Genomic DNA, 19,789 nt, shown 5'->3' on the forward strand with positions numbered 1-19,789 from the left:
CTGTGGGCATCAGCTCACTGAATCTTGGTTTCTGATTTCAGGGTGCCATAGTCTAATGGGAGAGACGGAACAGGACTCAGGATGCTGCTGCGGGCACACAGGTACAGGATGCCAAGGGAGTACGGGGTGCTCGGCTGTGGGGGGCAGCGGTGGGGGGGGGATGGAATGAGAGAGCAAGGCAGTCGGCTTCCCACCGAAGGTGCTACCCCTCCCTCCATTTCCAAGATTCTGTAAAGCTTTCCAGTTTTAATTCCAAAATCACGTTTAATAATGGAGTTTCATCCCTGCCGGAAATGCTTTAATAAAGATGAACCCAACCTGTATAATTTAGCCTAATTAATTAGCTGATTTCAAGCCCATACCTGGGGGTTCCAAATATTAAAAGAGTTTTATGTGGGACATTTATACAAAAGGTTATAGCACATTTTAAAACCATAATCCTTGGGAGTTTGGGATTAGCAGATGCAAACTATTATATGTAAGATGGATAAACAGCAAGGTCCTACTGTATAGCATGGGGAACTATATTCAATATCCTGTGATAAACCATAATGGAAAAGAATATGAAAAAGTATATACGTATAACTGAATTACTTTGCTGTACAGCAGAAATTAACATTATAAATAAACTCTACTTCAATTAAAAAAAATCCTTAAGAAAGAGCATTGAACCCCACCTCCATTTGTAATTTATGTGTGATCTCTACCTGGATGGGTATAATATGTACAAACTCAGTGCTGCAGTGGATATTCTGTTTCACTCCAGAATTCATGTGGGTGGCTGTGTACTGCGTAATAGTGAATTGATCCCAGAAATTCTGTCAGGAGTCCTTCCGTCCCAGCACCACAACTCTTTGAATGCATTTCCGGTAGAAGAGTAATCACTTTCTAATAGGATTATCTTCACACCTTGCCTAAGTCGACAACCCTCCTGTATCAATAACTTAATAAGTCCCACAGTTTCACACACCACACACCTTCACCAGCACAGCCTGGCAATGTAACACAGTGCAAATCACCTTCCACACATTCTTTCTAAGAATTAGAAGCTTTTTTTTTTTTTCCTTAAGAATATAGGCCAGACGCAAGAGGATTTCACAAAGAGAAGCCGGAATGCAGGTGGGGTAGAGGGAACTCATTTCTCCAATGAGGCTGAAGTGGGTCGTTCCCCGCCCATGCCCCAATCTGACCCAGGCTCCTCCTTGCCCAGTGTGGCTTGGTCCCTCCACAGGCAGCCACCTCTAGCAGCTGAGGGACAGAAAGCACTACACATGCCTGCCTTTGGCATCTCTTGCTATCAGAGATGGTACATTTCTAACTTAGCACGGCTATCTACTGGAGGTCTAGGCACTGTCAAGCATTTTTTTTTAAACATCTTTATTGGGATATAATTGCTTTACAATGGTGTGTTAGTTTCTGCTTTATAACAAAGTGAATCAGCTATAGATACACATGTATCTCCATATCTCCTCCCTCTTGCATCTCCCTCCCACCCTCCCTATCCCACCCCACTAGGTGGTCACAAAGCACTGAGCTGAACTCCCTGTGCTATATGGCTGCTTCCCACTAGCTATCCATTTTATATTTGGTAGTGTATATATCACCATGCCCCTCTCTCACTTCGTCCCAGTTTACCCTTCCCCCTCCCCACTGTCAAGCATTTTGACAAAATCCACTAAAACCCACAAACTAACATCACTTTGGTTTTGCTATAAACCTAAACTCCTCAATAACGAAGGATTTAATGCTTTTCACTTTGCCCGGTTCATTAATTCAACCTATAGCTTGGTTCTTTCTTGCTCTCTACCTTTATGATTTAAAAAAAAAAAGTTTTGGGGCTATGGAACAGAAGCACATCATGACACGAAAACCAACTATTATGGCAGATCCATTTCAAAGAGGAGATGGAAATGTCAGTAAAAAATGAAATAACACAGCCTGGGCTGGGAGGTAACTTCATCTTGTGAAATATCATGTCTAATAAATAAATGAACAAACAACTCTCACTGTTTTTTCAGTAAATTACCAAGCCACTCTTAATAAATTGTTGAAATGGAACTGCGGCCAACTCAAGGGTTCTCACTCAGGAAGTAGCCAACACCGAGCAGACGGACTCCATCCACCAGCTCCCACAATTGACTCGAAGCCCTGCCACTGAGGCAGAAACACTGCTCACCAAAGGACACCCAGATAGAAACCCAGATCAAATGCTGAGACATAGTTTCCCCCCACTCCAGTCAGGCTGGACAGGTTAGTTGAGGATATAAGCCATCTAGAAAAGGAAGGTTGAGAACGACAAGCTGAGAATCAAAGACTGAGTAATGCGAGATGCCTAATATCTAGAAGACATGCGATGCGTACTTAATGACACAAAGAACACTGAGCCATACTGATGCTTCCCTCAGCCACCAGTGGGGAATGAGGCTAATTTTAAATTCCCAGAGAGGCTGTGGGGTAAAACTAAGAAAGGAACAGACCCCCTGGGGTACCATCTTCTCATCAGAAACTGGTCTAAGAAGGCTAAAAAAGATCAAGACACCACCAGATGGCAACACAGAGTCAAATATGATTCCCATGTATTTCTCTGAGATATACAACAACACTGGATCATAGGAATGGCCAATATATCACTGGAATGTCTACTTTTATGTTTAATAAAAGATAAGATTAGAGAAATAAAAATCGGTCCCCATAGAAACATAAATATTGAGGCTGAAGAAGTCGCTTATCACTGTACAGAACAGACCCTCAATTAGTAACTGCACCTTTGCTGTGTAAATGGCAGGGGAATGTAATTAACAATTAATAGAAGCTGCCCTCAATTTAAAGCCTCCGAGGGAAGTAATTAAATTTGGTAGAAGCTGTAGCCTCTAAACAAAGATACATCATACAAATACAAAAGGAAACACAGATTTGAATAATAAACGCAAATGAGAAACAAGGTTTGACTATAGACGGCAGAGAAATGATCCTAAAATGATTTTTCCTAAGAAATGTTCTCTTCAAGAGACTAGTTTATGAACCTATTTTAATCTGGGCCAAGGTTTGATATGAATCCTGGCTGACGTTTCCTGAGAGCAACCTTACTTCCAGAGTATTTATGCATGCAGATCAGACAGCTTCCTGCCGCCTGAATTAGCGGTACAAGTACCTTTCATATCAGTGTGGATGTACTTGATATATACAGTGTCAACATTACTACCAGGGATGAAGCCTGCAAACACTGCTCTGCTTGTTGGTCGTGAAATACAATTGCCAGGCAGAATGTGTGTAGCTCCAGAGGGTAAATTAATGCCAGCAACCTGGTTATCAGCAGTCTTTAGCCTGCCTCTCTAAGCTTCTAATGGAAACATTTAGGGAGCAGAAGCATTACATCTGGCTACAGCTGCACATTACATGGTCCATTGAGACTCGGATGCTGATGGCTGCACTGAATAACAAACAGCTGGGTATAAATGTTAAAAATCAGGAAATCGATTTTAAACACAGATTGCACAAATCCTCTGAAGTTCCAGCACCGAAGGAGAAAGACCAATTAGTGTGGAAGAGGACAAAAAAGCATACCAGAGATTAAAATTCAAAAAATATAGGTGGGCACCCTGGGGTCATCCTTAATACCTTGGCTGGGCTCCGGCTGTTACTGTCTCACCACGGGCAGCGCGAGGACAAGCAAAGCCTGCGCCATCAGATCATTTTCTGGCCCTCGTCACGCTCTAGCTGAATCTTAGCAGAACTGAGCCACCTAGTTGAGCTTTCCAGAATGGGGCAAAGTTATTTCATGAATTTAACGGAACTGAAGGGAAAGGCAGCTTTGTAAATCTGGTCTCAGGGTCCTCAAACACTGAACCCATGTGCTGGGGGAAGGGTGATCAGACAAAGCCGTCCACGGGAATTTCCCAGGACAAGAGATTCTGGTTAGAAAGAAACATAAGTTAATGAGCTAGCTTGTCCCAAGGTGCCCAGCAGGGTACTAACACATTAAAAACAGCGAGGAAACTTCTGTTCAATTTTGAATAACTTTAGGTAAGGGAATGGGTCAGAGAAAGAGGCTAGAAATTGCTTTTTCTGAATGTTTCAAAGCATGGATAATCCTTTCTGTGCAAAGGTTTGGGTTAGTCCTATGTAGAGACTTTTAAAAGCTGGCAAACATGTTTATATTTAAGAAAGCTAGTGATACAGGATCAGACATGAGAAGGGGGGCCACGTAATTTATCATCCAAACTGGGACACTTTTTAGAGTGAAAGGCGGATGCCATTAGTGATGACGCCAGGATGATAGATACAAACTGGGAGTATCTCAGCAAACCAGGACACATACGCACTGTGTTTTGAGTTCCAACCTGGGGGTCATATCTGGAGCACCAGTTAAGTGGCTGCTATGCCATCAGCTTATTTTCACTCTCCATGCCTACTTGCTCTCGAGATTCTAGATCTAGAGTAAAATCAAGATTTTGTCTAAAGGAAGTTGAAGGAGCAAAAGGTTCGACAGGATAAAAATCCAGATTTCTTTGCTTGCACAGTTATTTCTGTGGATCATACCTGATTCACTTAGACCTAATGGAGTAGGTAAGGCAATATTACTCTTGCAGCTTTTTTAGATGGGAAAGAACTGCAATATTACAGATTTTGGTTCATGTTGTTTTCCCCCATCTCTCAGCCTGCCTGGATTCTACAATCCTGTTGTTTTCCCCCATCTCTCAGCCTGCCTGGATTCTACAATCCAAATGGCCAAGATCATAAATGTACATGCACATCACCACCTAGAGACCATGTTTCTTCCACTTAGTGTTCTTAGTTATATTTGTAAGGTTTCTAGGAAGGATCTAGGTATAGCAAAAAAAAAAAAAAAAAAAAAATTGATGAGGCAATATCATATTTCCCTCATCTGATCTACAGGATGCTGAACGAAGGTCTTTTTTTTTCCCCCACATCTTTATTGGAGTATAAATGCTTCACAGTGTTGTGTTAGTTTCTGCTGTACAATGACGTGAATCAGTTCTATGTATATATATATCCCCATATTCCCTCCCTCTTGAGTCTCTCTCCCTCCCTCCCTATCCCATCCCTCTAGGTCATCACAAAGCATCCAGTTGATCTCCTTGTGCTAGGCAGCAGCTTCCCACTCACCAAGAAACTTAAAAGCTTTTGCACAGCACAGGAAACCATAAGCAAGTTGAAAAGACAACCCTCAGAATGGAAGAAAATATTTGCAAATGAAACAACAAAGGATTAATCTCCAAAATATACGAAGGTCTTCAGAAAGATGTAACAGTTAAATTTTTATTTCCCAACAAGAAAATCCTTTACTAATCTAACAGAGCCCAAAGCAAATAGTGCAAAGCCTTCTTCATCTTAAACCAGTATATCCCAGAAAAAGAAACAAAGTGATAGACAAAAGCTCAGAGTAACCAAATGTTTAACTTAAAATATGAACCATTGTTAACACTCTAGAAGATTTTTGTAACACCAAGAACAGGCAGTACATTGTGAGACTTCAAATGTTTGTGTTGAGGTTGACAATACACGCTGCAACTCTTGTTCACTAGCAGGAATTTCAGAGTTATAAAAAGAAAAAAAAAAAGAAACAGATTTCAGTACAGAAAATGTTTAGGTGGTTTCCACAGAACAACTGATCAATTCAGCCAAATAGGTCAGCTGTGACTCATAAATCCTCAACTCCTCAGCTGTCCAACTTAATTTTAACTATTCAATCTGCAGGACAAACTATAAAACGACGACACACTTCCTGGCTCCCGCTCTATCTACTACACCACAATGGAATCAATTTGCTATTGGAGCAGCAAACAGGAAACCCCGAGAATCAGACAACTTTAAAAGCTAATTAACTTTGATTCTAGGCTAATTACACTTCTTAAAGTACGTTGTGCTGATTTGTTAAGAACCCAAGCTATTGGAAGCCCAGGCACTTACAGATATAAACACATAACCTGTCAAAAAAAGTGTGCTGCTGAACATGAAGGAGTGTTTGTAATCCACAGAGAGAATGGATGAAATACACAAATTAAGCTGCCCTCATTTGTACGTTACAATCGGGCAATTATATTATGGAGACTGGCTAGGTCTCACAGTTTCCGCTGCAAAAGAAGCGTCAACAGCTACAACAATCCCTTTACATTTTAAAAAATGAAACACACACACACCCCCCTTGTTGATGCGTTGTATTACACAGAAAGCCCTTTACTTGGACCTTCAAATTATCTCATTTCAGCTCCATGAGTGTTAAAAATACTGAACGTAACTTTATTATTACAGTATAAAGTGTTCTGTGCAAAATACAACTGTACACATGTTTGACCGTATAACTTATGTCAGAAAAGGTAACATACATATATGGTGTGTATATGTATATAAAAACACACACACAGACACACACACACACACACGGGAGCATCCAATTCACCAGGTATACACCAGAACTAAATGGATTTCAACTGTCCACACTTTAACTATGACCTGTTACATAAACCCTTCTTTGATGACATGGGGGTCCTACCTGAAAGGGCAGCACTCGACAGACTCAGGAAAGGTCGGTGGGTTTTCCGAGCAGCCTGACTCAAGTATTTGTTCTGCTCCTTTTTTGGATTAAAGCATCACAATGATTTTTTTCTTTAGTTTTGCTAAGAGTTTGAACTCTACTAGGGCCTAGAGAGTGAGCTGTGATTTTGTGAACCATCATGAAAATGACAAGTTTAATGCCTTATAAACAAATTAACAGTAACAACGTCACCATAATTTCTTCCTCCCATTTGCTTTCCACCCAAAAACCAGGGAACATTTTCTATTTCATGGGTTCCCTGGATTTTCAGATGCTAATCAACGATGAGCAAAACACTAAGGTCAGACGTGTCAGTCTCTTTTTTAAAATTCCACGTGGTTTAAGCTCTCACTGAAATTAGACATGGCGTCTTATCCTGTGTCTAGAAGAGCAAGGTTGGCCAGAATGTTTTCCTCGTCCCATGGCCAGGCTCTAAGACCAAGGTAAGAGTTTACCTTGCAGTAGGTCCCCATGGGGACAATCTTTTTTTTTTTTAATTGCACCCTAGGTGGTAGGTGAGGCTGCTTTAAGACAATGTAATGTTGTACAGATATAACAGTATCTGTCCCAGGAAGGCAACAATGTCTTCACCTCAACCAACTCCCTCAACTTGGCCCACCATGCCTGGATCTAAATCAAATCGTGGTTTCCGGTTTTACATCCTGGAAAGAGAGGATTCGGGAGAGGCGCTGTCACTGTGACAGCGCTGACAATGGAGCTGGCAAAGTACTAAAAGAGGAACAACATTCTCCTCCAATTTTATGATCATCATTGGGAACCCAGCATTTTGACGAAGTGTTCAAACATCAGAGAATGGAGTTGGTATCATGTTGTTAAAAGCCACGGCATTGGGCCTTATAGTTTGATTTCTGAAAGCCTTATAATGAGGGTGGAGTGGATATACATTCCATTCTTTGGCTGTATTTTTGTTCAACAAAGCCTGCAATTTTCACTCACTTGAAAATGTAATTACAGATAATGTTTGCATCAGTAGCAAGAATACAATAAGCACATGGGGCACGAAAACTCCACTCCAGTCACATCCTCTTAGGTTACAACGCGAGTCTCCTGCTAAGAGTAAAGGCATTTCGACAAGCTAATATCTGGTATGAAATGGTGGTGTGGGTTAGACCAACCCAGGCATGAATTCTACACTAACTTTTCTGTTGCCCGTTCCTTTACTCTGGATAGCTACGCAGGAAACGCACATCTCTGATTTACTGAAAACCCAGAGTCCCATCAAATGTTTATGCACTTGAGCAAAATGCTATGGAAAGGTCAAAGGTGTACTGACACTTGAAAGGGACCAGGGGCCATGGCTGAGTTGGTCACCACTGTCAATCATCTAAAATCCATGTGTTATCATGTTCAGAGACACTTATTCTACTGCCGACCCCTCTGGCTCATTTATGAAGGAGGAGGTAAAACTGCAAGTAACTGTAGAAAGGACACAGCAGCAAGTCACCACATGAGGGGGACAATGCGGACCGAATGCCACCCAAGAGCTTTATTCTAATTCACAAGAAGGCACGCTATGGGCTGGAGGCACCCTGAGAAAGGTGTTCCTCTAAATCAATGCAAAAATCAGGAAGTTGGAAGTAAATGCAGGGTGGGATGCCAGGTGTCTAATGAAATCCCCCAAAGAAACTTCTTCCTGGAAGAGGCAGTTCTCTCTCTCTCTTTTAAAGTTTATTTATTTATTTATTTTTAACATCTTTATTGGAGTATAATTGCTCTACACTGGTGTGTTAGTTGCTGCTGTATAACAAAGTGAATCAGCTATACGTATACATATGTCCCCAAAACTCCTCCCTCTTGCATCTCCCTCCCACCCTCCCTAACCCACCCCTCTAGGTGGTCACAAAGCACGAAGCTCATCTCCCTGTGCTATGTGGCTGCTTCCCACTAGCTATCCATGTTACATTAGATAGTGTATATATGTCCATGCCACTCTCTCACTTCGTCCCAGCTTACCCTTCCCCCTCCTGTGTCCTCAAGTCCATTCTCTACATTTGTCTCTTTATTCCTGTCCTGCCCCTAGGTCCTTCAGAACCTTTTTTTTTAGGTTCCATATTATATGTGTTAGCATACGATATTTGTTTTTCTCTTTCAGGCAGTGATCTTTTTAAATGAAGAATAAGGAGCCACCTTAACATTCAATGTTAATTGCTTCCTTATCTCAGCTGTAAGTAAGACCCTACCTCTAGCATTAAGATATCTTGACTTTGCTATGGTGCCCCTTTCTTCTGACAACTTTTACAACACTCTTGCCTTCTAAACTCAGAAATTGGTCTGGCTATGAAACAAAATCAAGAAATTTATGTGAAAGAGCACATAAAAAGCAGGTTATTATTATTAGGTCATAGCTAAGAAACTATTTCATACTCAGGATCCACAAATTCAGCTGCCAATTCGCCAACACATCTAGAAGTTCAACCTGTTTATGGTCATACAAGGGTCTGGGGATCCCTCAAAAGACACAGCAACCTTCTGGGCCAGAATGGAAGGTGGCACAGCTGAAAGAGCTCAGGCTTTGAAAATGGATGCAGATACGTGCCTTTACCTTCTAGAACCTCCCTTTTCTCATTTGCAAAATTGGAACAATACAACTTACCTTGCAAAAGTTTTCTGAAGATTACTGATAATTTATACAAATCCCTTAGCTTAATGGCTGACCCACAGTATACCCTAAATCAAGAACAGCAAATGTCATAAAACATTTCAGAAAGCGTACCCACAGGAATGCAACATCCTTTAAAGCGTTAGGAATCAGAATTAGGAGAAACATACTAAAAAGAAGTATTTCACTGTCAAAGAATTACAGTTTTGTTGACACCAGAAAACATATTTTGGCTTCTAGGTAGACATTATTTTATTGAACAGACAACTCAAAATCAATTTGGATCAGAAGTATCACGTTCTGAGTAGACCTGAAAAAAACAAGACACAGTCAGAGGCGAGATCAAGGCCATCCTGTGGCTCCTGAGGCTGACAAGGGTCTAATTTTGGTCACTTTTTATGATAGGTGGACACAAAATCTTGGCCCAATTGAAAGGCTGCCTATAAAGTCAATTAGACGTCCTTGACGCTAAGATAAAATGTGCCAATTACAAAGAACTCATCAATCTGTAGAGAAACATTTGTAGTATCTGCGAGGCAGACCCCTCTCGAAAGATTCTGCCAGATTTCATCCACAGACCTCATGTTCCTCTCCCAACGATGTCAGAAACAGCCGTCATCTCGGATAGTGCCCAAGTTCAGCCTAGCGCAAAGTGGTTTGCTACAGGGGCAAGGGATTCTTGGTTTGGGAGGTCACGTTCATGGCCTGGGGGGCGGGGCGGTGTCTCACAAGCAACATTACTCTCTTGGCCAGAGTGGGTGCTGCGTGGCCTCTGGCCCACCATGGAGGACATTCCTCAGCTAATGGACTCAGAGGAGGCTCTGAGCTTCCCAACTGAATCTGATCATGTCTGATCTTAATCAATCAAGTGACTTAAAACGTTAGGAGCAAACCTTCACACTAGCTGTAGCAGCTCTGGCTTCTCAGGACTTCAAGGACCTTACCGGCTATGTCAGGAGAAGAAGGGCCTGTATAGTACAGCAGAAAAACAGTAACTATGATGACTCCTGTGGCGGGATGCACACCTCCACCCACTGTGCCAACTCCTAAAATCACTGATTCCTCTTCCAAGTCCTTTCCTCCTTCAGAGACTCTCCTGGCATGTTGTGGCCTGAGCACCTAATGAGGCCAGCAGGTGGCAGGGTCTACAATACTCGCCTCCACGTTCACATCATTGAAATTGTTTTCTTAAGGGTTGGGTTTCTGCATCATGTGAGAAGCAGCCTTCCTATGGGGCAGCTGAGTCACCTCCCATAAGAAAATCAAGATCTATTTCAGCTGATGTAGAGATGGGCTTTTCCAAATGCATTTATGGAGATACCGGGATGGAGATATTGCTTTTTTCTTCACCCCATCCCAGAATGCAAGGTCTGACCACGAGTTCACAGTTAGAACACAAACTGTATTTTATTTCTCAATCATCAAGCAGAAAGAGGAGAGAGAGAGAGAAAAAAAGTCCGTCTTCTTAATGTGGTCCTGGGGACGGAGCATTTTCTGCAGGTCTATATGGAAGCCATACTGCTAATACGGGTCTTTGGCTGAGACTTTAAAGCATGAATGTTCTGAGGGAGAAAACATTAACTGGTCAGCTGTAATGAAGTTTCCCTGAGTTTCATTCTCCCAGGAAAGGCAGGTGAACTTGCAGTCGATCTCAAGTACCACAAAGCTGTAAAATATTTAGGTTTTAACTCCTCTCCCGACATTAGCTTCACAATAATTCTGGGGCACAGGTAAGAAGCGTATCTTATTATACTTATTTTCTAGATGAGGAATTTTGACAAGTCACCTGAGACTTGAAGGGGGCATGGAACAAGTCAGAAGACAAGCCAGGAGAAGGCAGGAGACTCTTGTTTAGTAAAGGACCCTTAGCCTTCAAGGATGACCTTCTAACGCATTGCTGGAGAGACCATAAAGCCATGTCGCTGGTGATGCCATTCTGCTACACACAGCAGATCTCGACGCAGGGCAAGCGTCCCTGACAAGCAGAAACGACCCGTGAGGAAGTTCTAACTCAAGGTTAAAATTCACACATAGCCAAAAGAATTATAAAATGGTTTCTATACGAAGAACAATCTTTCCTAAAATCTTCCTGAGAGAAAAGAAGATTCTGTGGCAGGGGCTCAACTAACAGGAAAAAAAAAAAATGCTCTGTCTTTAAGTCTCCTCTTCAACACGGTGCTCTGTGAGGGACCTGGAAACACCAGAAGTAAGTAAAAACCTGCTCGGAAGTGCTCTAGTAATACAGAAACGGAAGAAATATTATTGCCCGTCAGTAGATGCTGGCAGCAACTTTTTGCCGTCGAAGAGGAAGAGAGAAGTAGAAAAAAAGAGGAAAATCTGGGCTTTTTGTGAAAAGAAAGAAGTACCCTGACAGGTCGCAAGTACCCTGACAGGTCGCATTAGAATGTAAAATGTAGGTGACTTAATATTATTGTCTCGAGATGGAGCTGCCAGTCGTATTAACCAGCCATCAGGGCTTGCGTGTTGCCTGTGAATCCTGATGCTCAGGCAAGATGGTGGGGTGGACCACGGGAGTCACAAGGAAGAATGCTACAAGCACGAACTGAAGGGAATAATTGCAGTTGGAGGCCTCCTGGTGACAATTTTGAGAAGGAAAACACAGCTGCAGCAGAGCCAAATAGAGCAGGCCAAGACAATGACATCCGTAAAGTCAATCATTCGAAATATGGTGCCCTTCTGCCCAACCAGAAAACTCAACACCCCTTCTGTAGCCTAGGAAGTCAAAATATAGTTTTATGCACAGAAACACACAGCTGTGCCAGTGGAATTTACTGCAAGTGATGACCAAGGTGTTTGGACGCTGTCCTCCCTCTCAAGGCTGTGGTTCTGAGAACTGTCTCTCTTGTGGACGGATGTGGCCCCTTCTCTTGAAATTTAGGAAACTGCTCAGAAGAGGGATAATGAATGGGGCTTAGAGAAGCCCACTGAATTTTAGAGAAGATTCAAATAAAAGAACAGAAAAGATATACATCAGGAAAACCTAGGAAAGGCAGAAAGAAAACTTCAGGAAGAGCTGTTCTGTTGATGACCTAAAGAAGTCTGGGTTAGGGTACAAAGAATCAGGAGTGCCGAGTCAAAGCATAACAAAATGAATATCCATTAATCCGCTACCAAAAGCTTTCCTTCCTTACGCTTTTTCCTATTATCTTTCACTTTTGTTATTCCCCAAAGATTTTTTTCCAAGGAGAAAATGAAATGTCAGATTTCGGCCTGCATTTGCTTCACCTGTGTGACACCCAAGGTCTACTCTGGAGATGCACAGAGAAAAAACAACGGGGTGAGAGGTGTGCGTGCATGTTGAAGAAGGTTTACACCAATTTACCTCCTTACAGCTGCATAGATCTCCCATAACTTTAGCCTTTTTAAGATATTCAGCTGATGTGTTGGAGTCCCACTAGACACAATCAAAATTTTGAGCTCTTCTTTCAACAGCAGTAGGAAGCTATGGGATAATGGTATGGACCATACAAGATGGCGGCAGCAGGCAAGAAGCACAAGGTGAGGAATTTGGTCTGGTGGGCACCAGCGTGTCTACACGAAAAAATATCAGTGGAGGGCCTACTGTCAGGCTTCTGTGAAGAGTCTTTCTTTCTTCCTACTTGAAACCTATAAGGTCTTGACAGTAGCAACAACTCAGTTGCAACTGAGAAACGTCCCTAAGTCTGGGGACTTTTTGGCAAGGAGAGAAAAGCCACTCAACTGGGTGGGAAGAGTCTCAGCTTTTTACCCAGAAAGTATGACAGGACCATCACAGTGAACCTCTTTTCTGTCCTTTAACAAAAGCTACTCTGAGGTTCTGGGCCAAAGAGTCAAAACAAAGTCCTAAGAACTACTTCTAGCAGTGTCACATCTTTGGTCAAGATGTTAATAAACCTTCTTGAATCTTAAACGTTTCAGTTATGAACGTAAGAATCCATTAAACACATGTTACATTGTACACGTATTTCCTAACTTTTAGAGCCAAAGGCCATTAAATGGAAGATATTTTAAGAAAGTGAGGAATTATGCCCAAGCTAGTTTTCCATATATACATTTCACCTATATTTACATACATACGTATATATACATGTGTGTGCACACATTTTGTATACACATTTACAGCCAGGTGAATGACAAATTATTTTCCTCTTTTAGCCTAAAGGACCAACTGATTTCGTGTCACATAAATGTGGTACAACTTTCCTGTTCCTGGGGGAGACCAGGAGATAGGAAGACATCATTCAAGGAAAAGGATCTAAAATACCACCTTAAAATTCAACGAGCCCGGGACTTCCCTGGTGGCGCAGTGGTTAAGAATCCATCTGCCAATGCAGGGGTCACGGGTTTGAGCCCTGGTCCAGGAAGATCCCATATGCCTCAGAGCAACTAAGCCCGTGTGTCACAACTACTGAGCCCATGTGCCACAACTACTGAAGCCTGCGCGCCTAGAGCCCATGCTCCGCAACAAGAGAAGCCACCGCAATGAGAAGCCCGTGCACCGCAATGAAGAGTAGCCCCTGCTCGCAGCAACTAGAGAAAGCCCGCATGCAGCGATGAAGACCCAATGCAGCCAAAAATAAATAAACAAATTTAAATTAAAAAAAAAAACTTAATGAGCCCAGGTCCAGCTATGAACTCCCTTCTGAAAAGACATGAAAATTAAGCCTTTCAGCATAAAAACAGAATTTTCGATCCTAGTATGGAAGCTGAAGACCTATTCACTCCCATGACACTCAAAAAAAAATTTTTTTTTAAAGCTGTTTAAAAATGATGTCAAATGTCAAAGAAATCAGCTGAAATTAATTGCCTTCTCTCTGAGGAGTGAGTCAGCACCATCATCTGTGAAGCTCGGAAATCTTCAGTCCTGTTTGAGCCTATAAATTTCAGACAAAGCAGCTGCTGGGTTGGGGGAACTTGATTTCCATGGTCATGACAGAGCCATCAACAATCTCCCCGAGAAAACAAACCTCTGACTTCTTTCATTATTAAGGCTTAAAATCCAAACACTTCACGTACCCCATTTTTGAAGCACTATCACTATTAAAGGAATCCTGTATCTATCTGTCTCTTACCCTTCTGCTGATGTAAAGGGAACACAGATCATTTAAACCGAGGTCTCTTTCAAACAGGTTTCTTTATTTAAAATCTGACCTTAAGTAAAAGGCCATACAAGTCCGGCAGAAAAGTTGAGAATAATAAACCAAAATGGTATTTTAATCTAAATGCAGCCTAAACTTAATTTACATGCATATTTAGGAGGGAAAACTGAAAAAAAAAATGGGTCTAGTAATTTGCCAGCTAGTTGGCTCTGAGGCATTCATTCAAATGGAGTAATTAAAATTTAACCAAAAACCGAATTTGTACTCATCTGTCATTTTGAGAGCCATATGATTACATATTTATTAGCATTCCATTTTAAATCATCAGCTGATTTTAAAGCATCACTCTCAGTATCTGAACATAATATACAATCTGCAGTTCATAAAACCGACTGTTCATAAAACTCCGGGGGTAGCACTGTGAAAGCGTAAATCTCAAATATGCTCACAAAGCATTTCAACCACATAAGTGGAATTGTATTTCTATAAAACTAGTTGGAGTAATCACTTTCTGTCGTGATTTAGAACAAATGGGCAGAGTGAAGCTTTTGAAAATCCCCTGTATGTTTCCCCCTTTCTTTTTAAGGTCCTTTGGGAAGAGTCTAAAGCTCACAGTAAATGAAAAAGACAGTCCCAGGAGGAGATTGGGGGGGGGGGGGCGTTCCATCCCTTCACATCTAGATTCAGAGCATGAGAATACTGGATGGCACAGTTAAACGGTGATGATGCTAAAGGGGGATAATTATTTTACAATTACCTGCTAGCATCACATTTACCGCGCTGATTAGTTTCTGTGTCCCACCAAGGTTTTCCCCGGAATGTGCAGCTCCGTTTCCCTTTTAGTTCAGCGAGAGCTTTTTCTTAAGGAAAAATAAAAACACATTTTCTGCACTGCTACACAAGTAGCACAGCACCGTTGCCGGCTTCCTTATATTCCCCACCAGCTCCCTGATAGTGGAAACACACACAAGGGCACGAGAACGGGGAGGTGCTAAGGAACTGGAAATCATTCGTACTTTCCAAAGCCTCCCCCCGCCCCTTCTGCAGTTTTGTAGAACACATATGACACTGAGAAATAGCTAACTCTTCGTGATGGCCTAATCCACCAACACAAGGCAAAAATGCAAGCTTCCGCCGAAAAAACAAAACCCTCCAGTACTAACACTCTAAATTGGAAATAAAGACTTTTTAAAGTTTGGGGGAGGTTCAGCGCAGGAAGTGAAAGACATCAATGACTTATTGATTTATCATGGGGCTCCCTGTAATGTGTTGAAAATACCCAGGTTTTCCAACGAAATGCAAATAAGAGATACTGGTAGTATAAACAGCTGTGGGGTTGGTTGCTCCAGTGACATCAGACCCCCCACCCCCCATCATCCATGTCTACATATAAGCCTCAACCATGATCACGTTTATCAGATTATTACCCGTCTTTTCATGAGAAGGGAATGAGTGTTGAACCTGTAAGAAAACCACAAGGTAAGAGTAAGGAGAAATGAAAAGTCTGGGGATTTATGTAAAAAAAGGAAGGAAACTGCAGTCTTTTATCAGAGGCCAAATATACTATTATTATAGTGGTGAGAGCAGGGGTGGGGGGAGGACGTAACCACTCGGAGATGGAAAACATTCTTAATGATCCCATGAACCACTGGGTTCATACCTGAAAATATTATCTTCTTTTCATCTTGTCTAGCAAGGTTCTTATTCCTCCCAGCTCACCGCATCTCATCAAAAGATGCCAGAGTAATCTCAATCCAGCAAATTACAATTAAATAGCAATACTCAACGATTACAGTAATACCTCTAACCCAGATCAAAGATAACATTAGTGTTCTAAAATGCCAACGTGGGAGGAGTTTTCCGTTTCAGGAAGCAGCTGATACTGAGATAGGCACTGAGAAATCCCACCTGAAAATGCTTCTTTAAAAATTTCCTTTAAGAACCATATACACAGCTCTTCTTTTAGAGTCTTTGCATTTTAATTTCCTCTCATGTCTATCAAGGAATCGGGTGACGAATCTCAGTGCTGTATTTTATTATTGGTAATGGCATTTCCTAAATATACTTTAAATGCCATATGGAAAAAAAAGGGAACTCAATGTCTTTGACCTTCATCTTGCTGGTACTCAGTAAACAAAAAAAAGTTTTTAATTGAAGTATATTCTCTTTAGTTCATTAGCATATGGAATAACAGTGTGAATTTGAATCAAACAAGAGAGTGATCAGTTCACTCACTGAATCAAATTAGAGAGTCAATCCTGAATCGGTGATATGTATTTCCTATAGTGCTCCATCATTCTCAAGTGACAATTATGGTTTCCCAACAAAAACTCAGTCCTCTCTTCTCTCCTCATCAACACATAAACATGCATTTATATAACACACGCATGCACACGCGCACACACACACACGAGCAAACCACAGCTTTGCCATTTACTGCCTACATGGCATGTGCAAGAATGTAATCTCTTTAAGTATCACCTGTAAAGTGGGTGCAATACCCACCTTGCATATCTACTATGACAGCGTACGTAAAGTGTCCTGGCACATAGCAGGCATTCAATGAATGACTCACGTTCTTCTCATTTTAGTGGGGAGAGGGAAACAGTAATTACACTGCCTTCTTGGACTGGTCCCATTGCCCCTCTACTAGCTTCTTCATCTATAAAACGAGGAGGTCTGGTGAGATGGTCTCCAAAGCCTCTTTCAACTTTAACAATTATGTCCCTAGAACTGCTGTCCAGTTTAATTAGACCCTGATAGACATCTTTCCAGTTATCCCAACTTGGGAGGACTCAACAAAAAGGTTAATGCACCAAGTTGACTCAGGATAACTTTTTTTCCTTGTCAGTAAGGTTACTCACCGAATGTGAAGAAAATAAGATTTCGTATTAATTTACTGGTAACTTCTCCTCAGCACCTTATTCTAACATCACAAATCTGAACTAACATGTTTAAAGGTGCATTCATAGATTTTTCCACCTGTAATTTCTCAATTCCAAGATAGCATGTCTTAGATTTTGTTTAAAATTTGTGTAAAAATTCAAAAACATTAAAAAAAAGCCCAATGCATACATACGATCATTCAAAAGGTGAAACAAAGAAAGACACTCATCCCCGACTCCAGTCCAAAACCAAGTGCCCCAGTTTAAAACAGAATTTTTAAAATATCAGTTGTTTTTATTTTCATTATGTTTTGCAAATGACATTCTATTTCATTACGCTTTTTTGCAAATGACATTCTAAACACAAAGACAACAAACCTTTGATAGTTAAGATTATTTAAAAGGTCCATTTCCATGTACAGTTTTGATGTTGAACGTTTAAAACCCCAAGACTTTGAAGCCTATGTCATAACAATTCTATACCCACTACAGAGCCTTAAACGATATGGGCTCTTTAAACACTTGATGGCTCATGGGGCCATGAAGCGTAATCATTTACCTCAAAAGCTATTTGTTCATCTGCCTTGAGGACTCAAACATATTACATCTTGCAAACTTATCTAATATATTCTTGTGGGAAAACGTCATTGAAAATATGTTCTACTGCTTTAGAAAATCAGCACCAGAAAAGCCCTGTGCTTTATATAAGTTCCTTTTAGGAACAGGCCAACAATCTAGCTGACGGCAATTTAGTCCGAATGGCAATATACCATAAACAACCACCGGTCCAGAAAACAATAAACCTGCAAAGCTATCTTGGTGATAAGATATACTTCGTGTGGGTTTGAAGCATTTTCAACTTATCACATTCCTTCCCACGCACTCCTATTCCCCAAAGACAGTCTCTAACGTGAGTTAATTACAAACTCTTGGAAAACATGCTACAGTATTCTCAGGGCTAAGGAAACATAAAATCATTATCTTGGAAACAAATAATAAAGTTATCATTTACAAATCCTCTGTTTTTCTTTTTTTCTAGGTTCAATTAAGCAAGAGTTGAGAAACACCGAAAACAATTTGAGTTTGATTCCAAAATAACTAACACATGGAAGAGAAGTGGGTAGAAGTTATATTAGGATTTGTCTAGCAGACTCCATCACTAAGACAAAAAGGCTCTATTCAGAGCAAACAGTTTGAATGAGCCACATTCATCCACCAAATGAAAGGGACAAATTAAACTTCCATAATTAATAATTTAACTGACAAGAGATAGCATCTTTCAGAGGCCATTAACACTTTACATTCAGAGAGTATTCTTAGCAGGCGACCATCATTCAAAACCACGATCAAGCCAATTTTTTGGTTCGGCCCCAACTCTCTTACAGAGGAGAAAACACAGAACTTTCAAACTAGCTAATGTGCAAACATGTAATAAACGCCTATACAGATAGCCATTTTAAGAGGGGGGAGAGGACAGAGATCTCTCAAAACAAATATCATGGGAACACTACTAATCAAGATTACTTTCACAGAGAAAACTGCCAAAGGGAAATTCAATATTTTAATTTACATTATCTGATTATCTTAGTTGGGACAATGAACCTGATCATGTGTAAAAAGCAAGTTAACATTCTTAATACCAACTAGAAGGACAATTCACATTTAACAGACTTTCATCCCTCTCCCCAGCTTTTTTTTTTCCTCCCAAATCCTAGGGGCTCAAATAATTGGCCACTGCGGAGTTTCTCAAGAATCTCTCAGCTCATAACATTTAACATCCTAGAAAAAGAATCTAGCACCGTAGGGGAAAGTTAGTTGCCAGGGAAATGGATCATAAAGCTCAGAATGGCCTGAAAATTGCACAGGATAGAGCAAAGTGCCAAAAAGAATATGAATGTTATCTCAGGGTGCGTACAATAGGAAGCATTTTATACGTACTCTTACCAAGGATAGCAGTCCCTTTTTCACTCGATTAACTGTAGCCTAGATTCACTATCACATTTCTTGCCTGACAAGAGACAACTGTATATATTCCAAGTCTGAAATTGACACAGACCTTTCAGACCCACTCCTGACAACCTTCTAGGTCGTCTTTTCAAACAACTCCTGAAATACAAGCAGATCCCATTGCCTTCAGAGTGACCCAGCTGATAAGAGAAACTTTCCTATCAAGACTAACGAGCCCAAGAAAAATTAGGCATATTTTCCCTTCCTCAGGAATCCCAGCTCTTGACTTCTCCCAATAAACTCTCTACTCTAGTTTGACGACGTGTAAAACAACCAGAATCACATTAATTATTAGACTATAGGCTGCATATCAGACAAATCACCGTGATTACCTAAAAATTACCACTAATTTCTTCAACAGAGTACACCTGGCTATTTTCATGTTTTATAATTATCTCCCCCCCACCCTTTTTTTTCTTCTCCCCTCCTTCCACTCTCCCATCCTAGGAAAGCAATCTTTGCAAAGAGTAAGTCAGAGAAGCGAGCAATTTGGTAAGAAAGGATCTTTAAATGGGCCACGAGAGCTCCAGCAGCCCCGAATTTCAAATGACACCAGCGTGCACGCGCGCACCCCACCCTGGGACGCCGCGCCACGCTCGCCTGTCCCCGCGGGCCAGACCCC

At 41.2% G+C, this 19,789-nt stretch overlaps 1 protein-coding gene across 2 annotated transcripts in view; it reads right to left on the reverse strand.

The window, feature by feature from the left end:
* CELF2 (CUGBP Elav-like family member 2) overlaps positions 1-19,789 on the reverse strand; it is a 524,871-nt gene that overhangs the window by 284,963 nt on the left and 220,119 nt on the right. The gene's annotated exons all lie outside the window — the stretch shown is intronic.

Source organism: Mesoplodon bidens, assembly GCF_964165515.1.
Source record: "Mesoplodon bidens genome assembly, chromosome: 3".
Taxonomy (NCBI): domain Eukaryota; kingdom Metazoa; phylum Chordata; class Mammalia; order Artiodactyla; family Ziphiidae; genus Mesoplodon; species Mesoplodon bidens.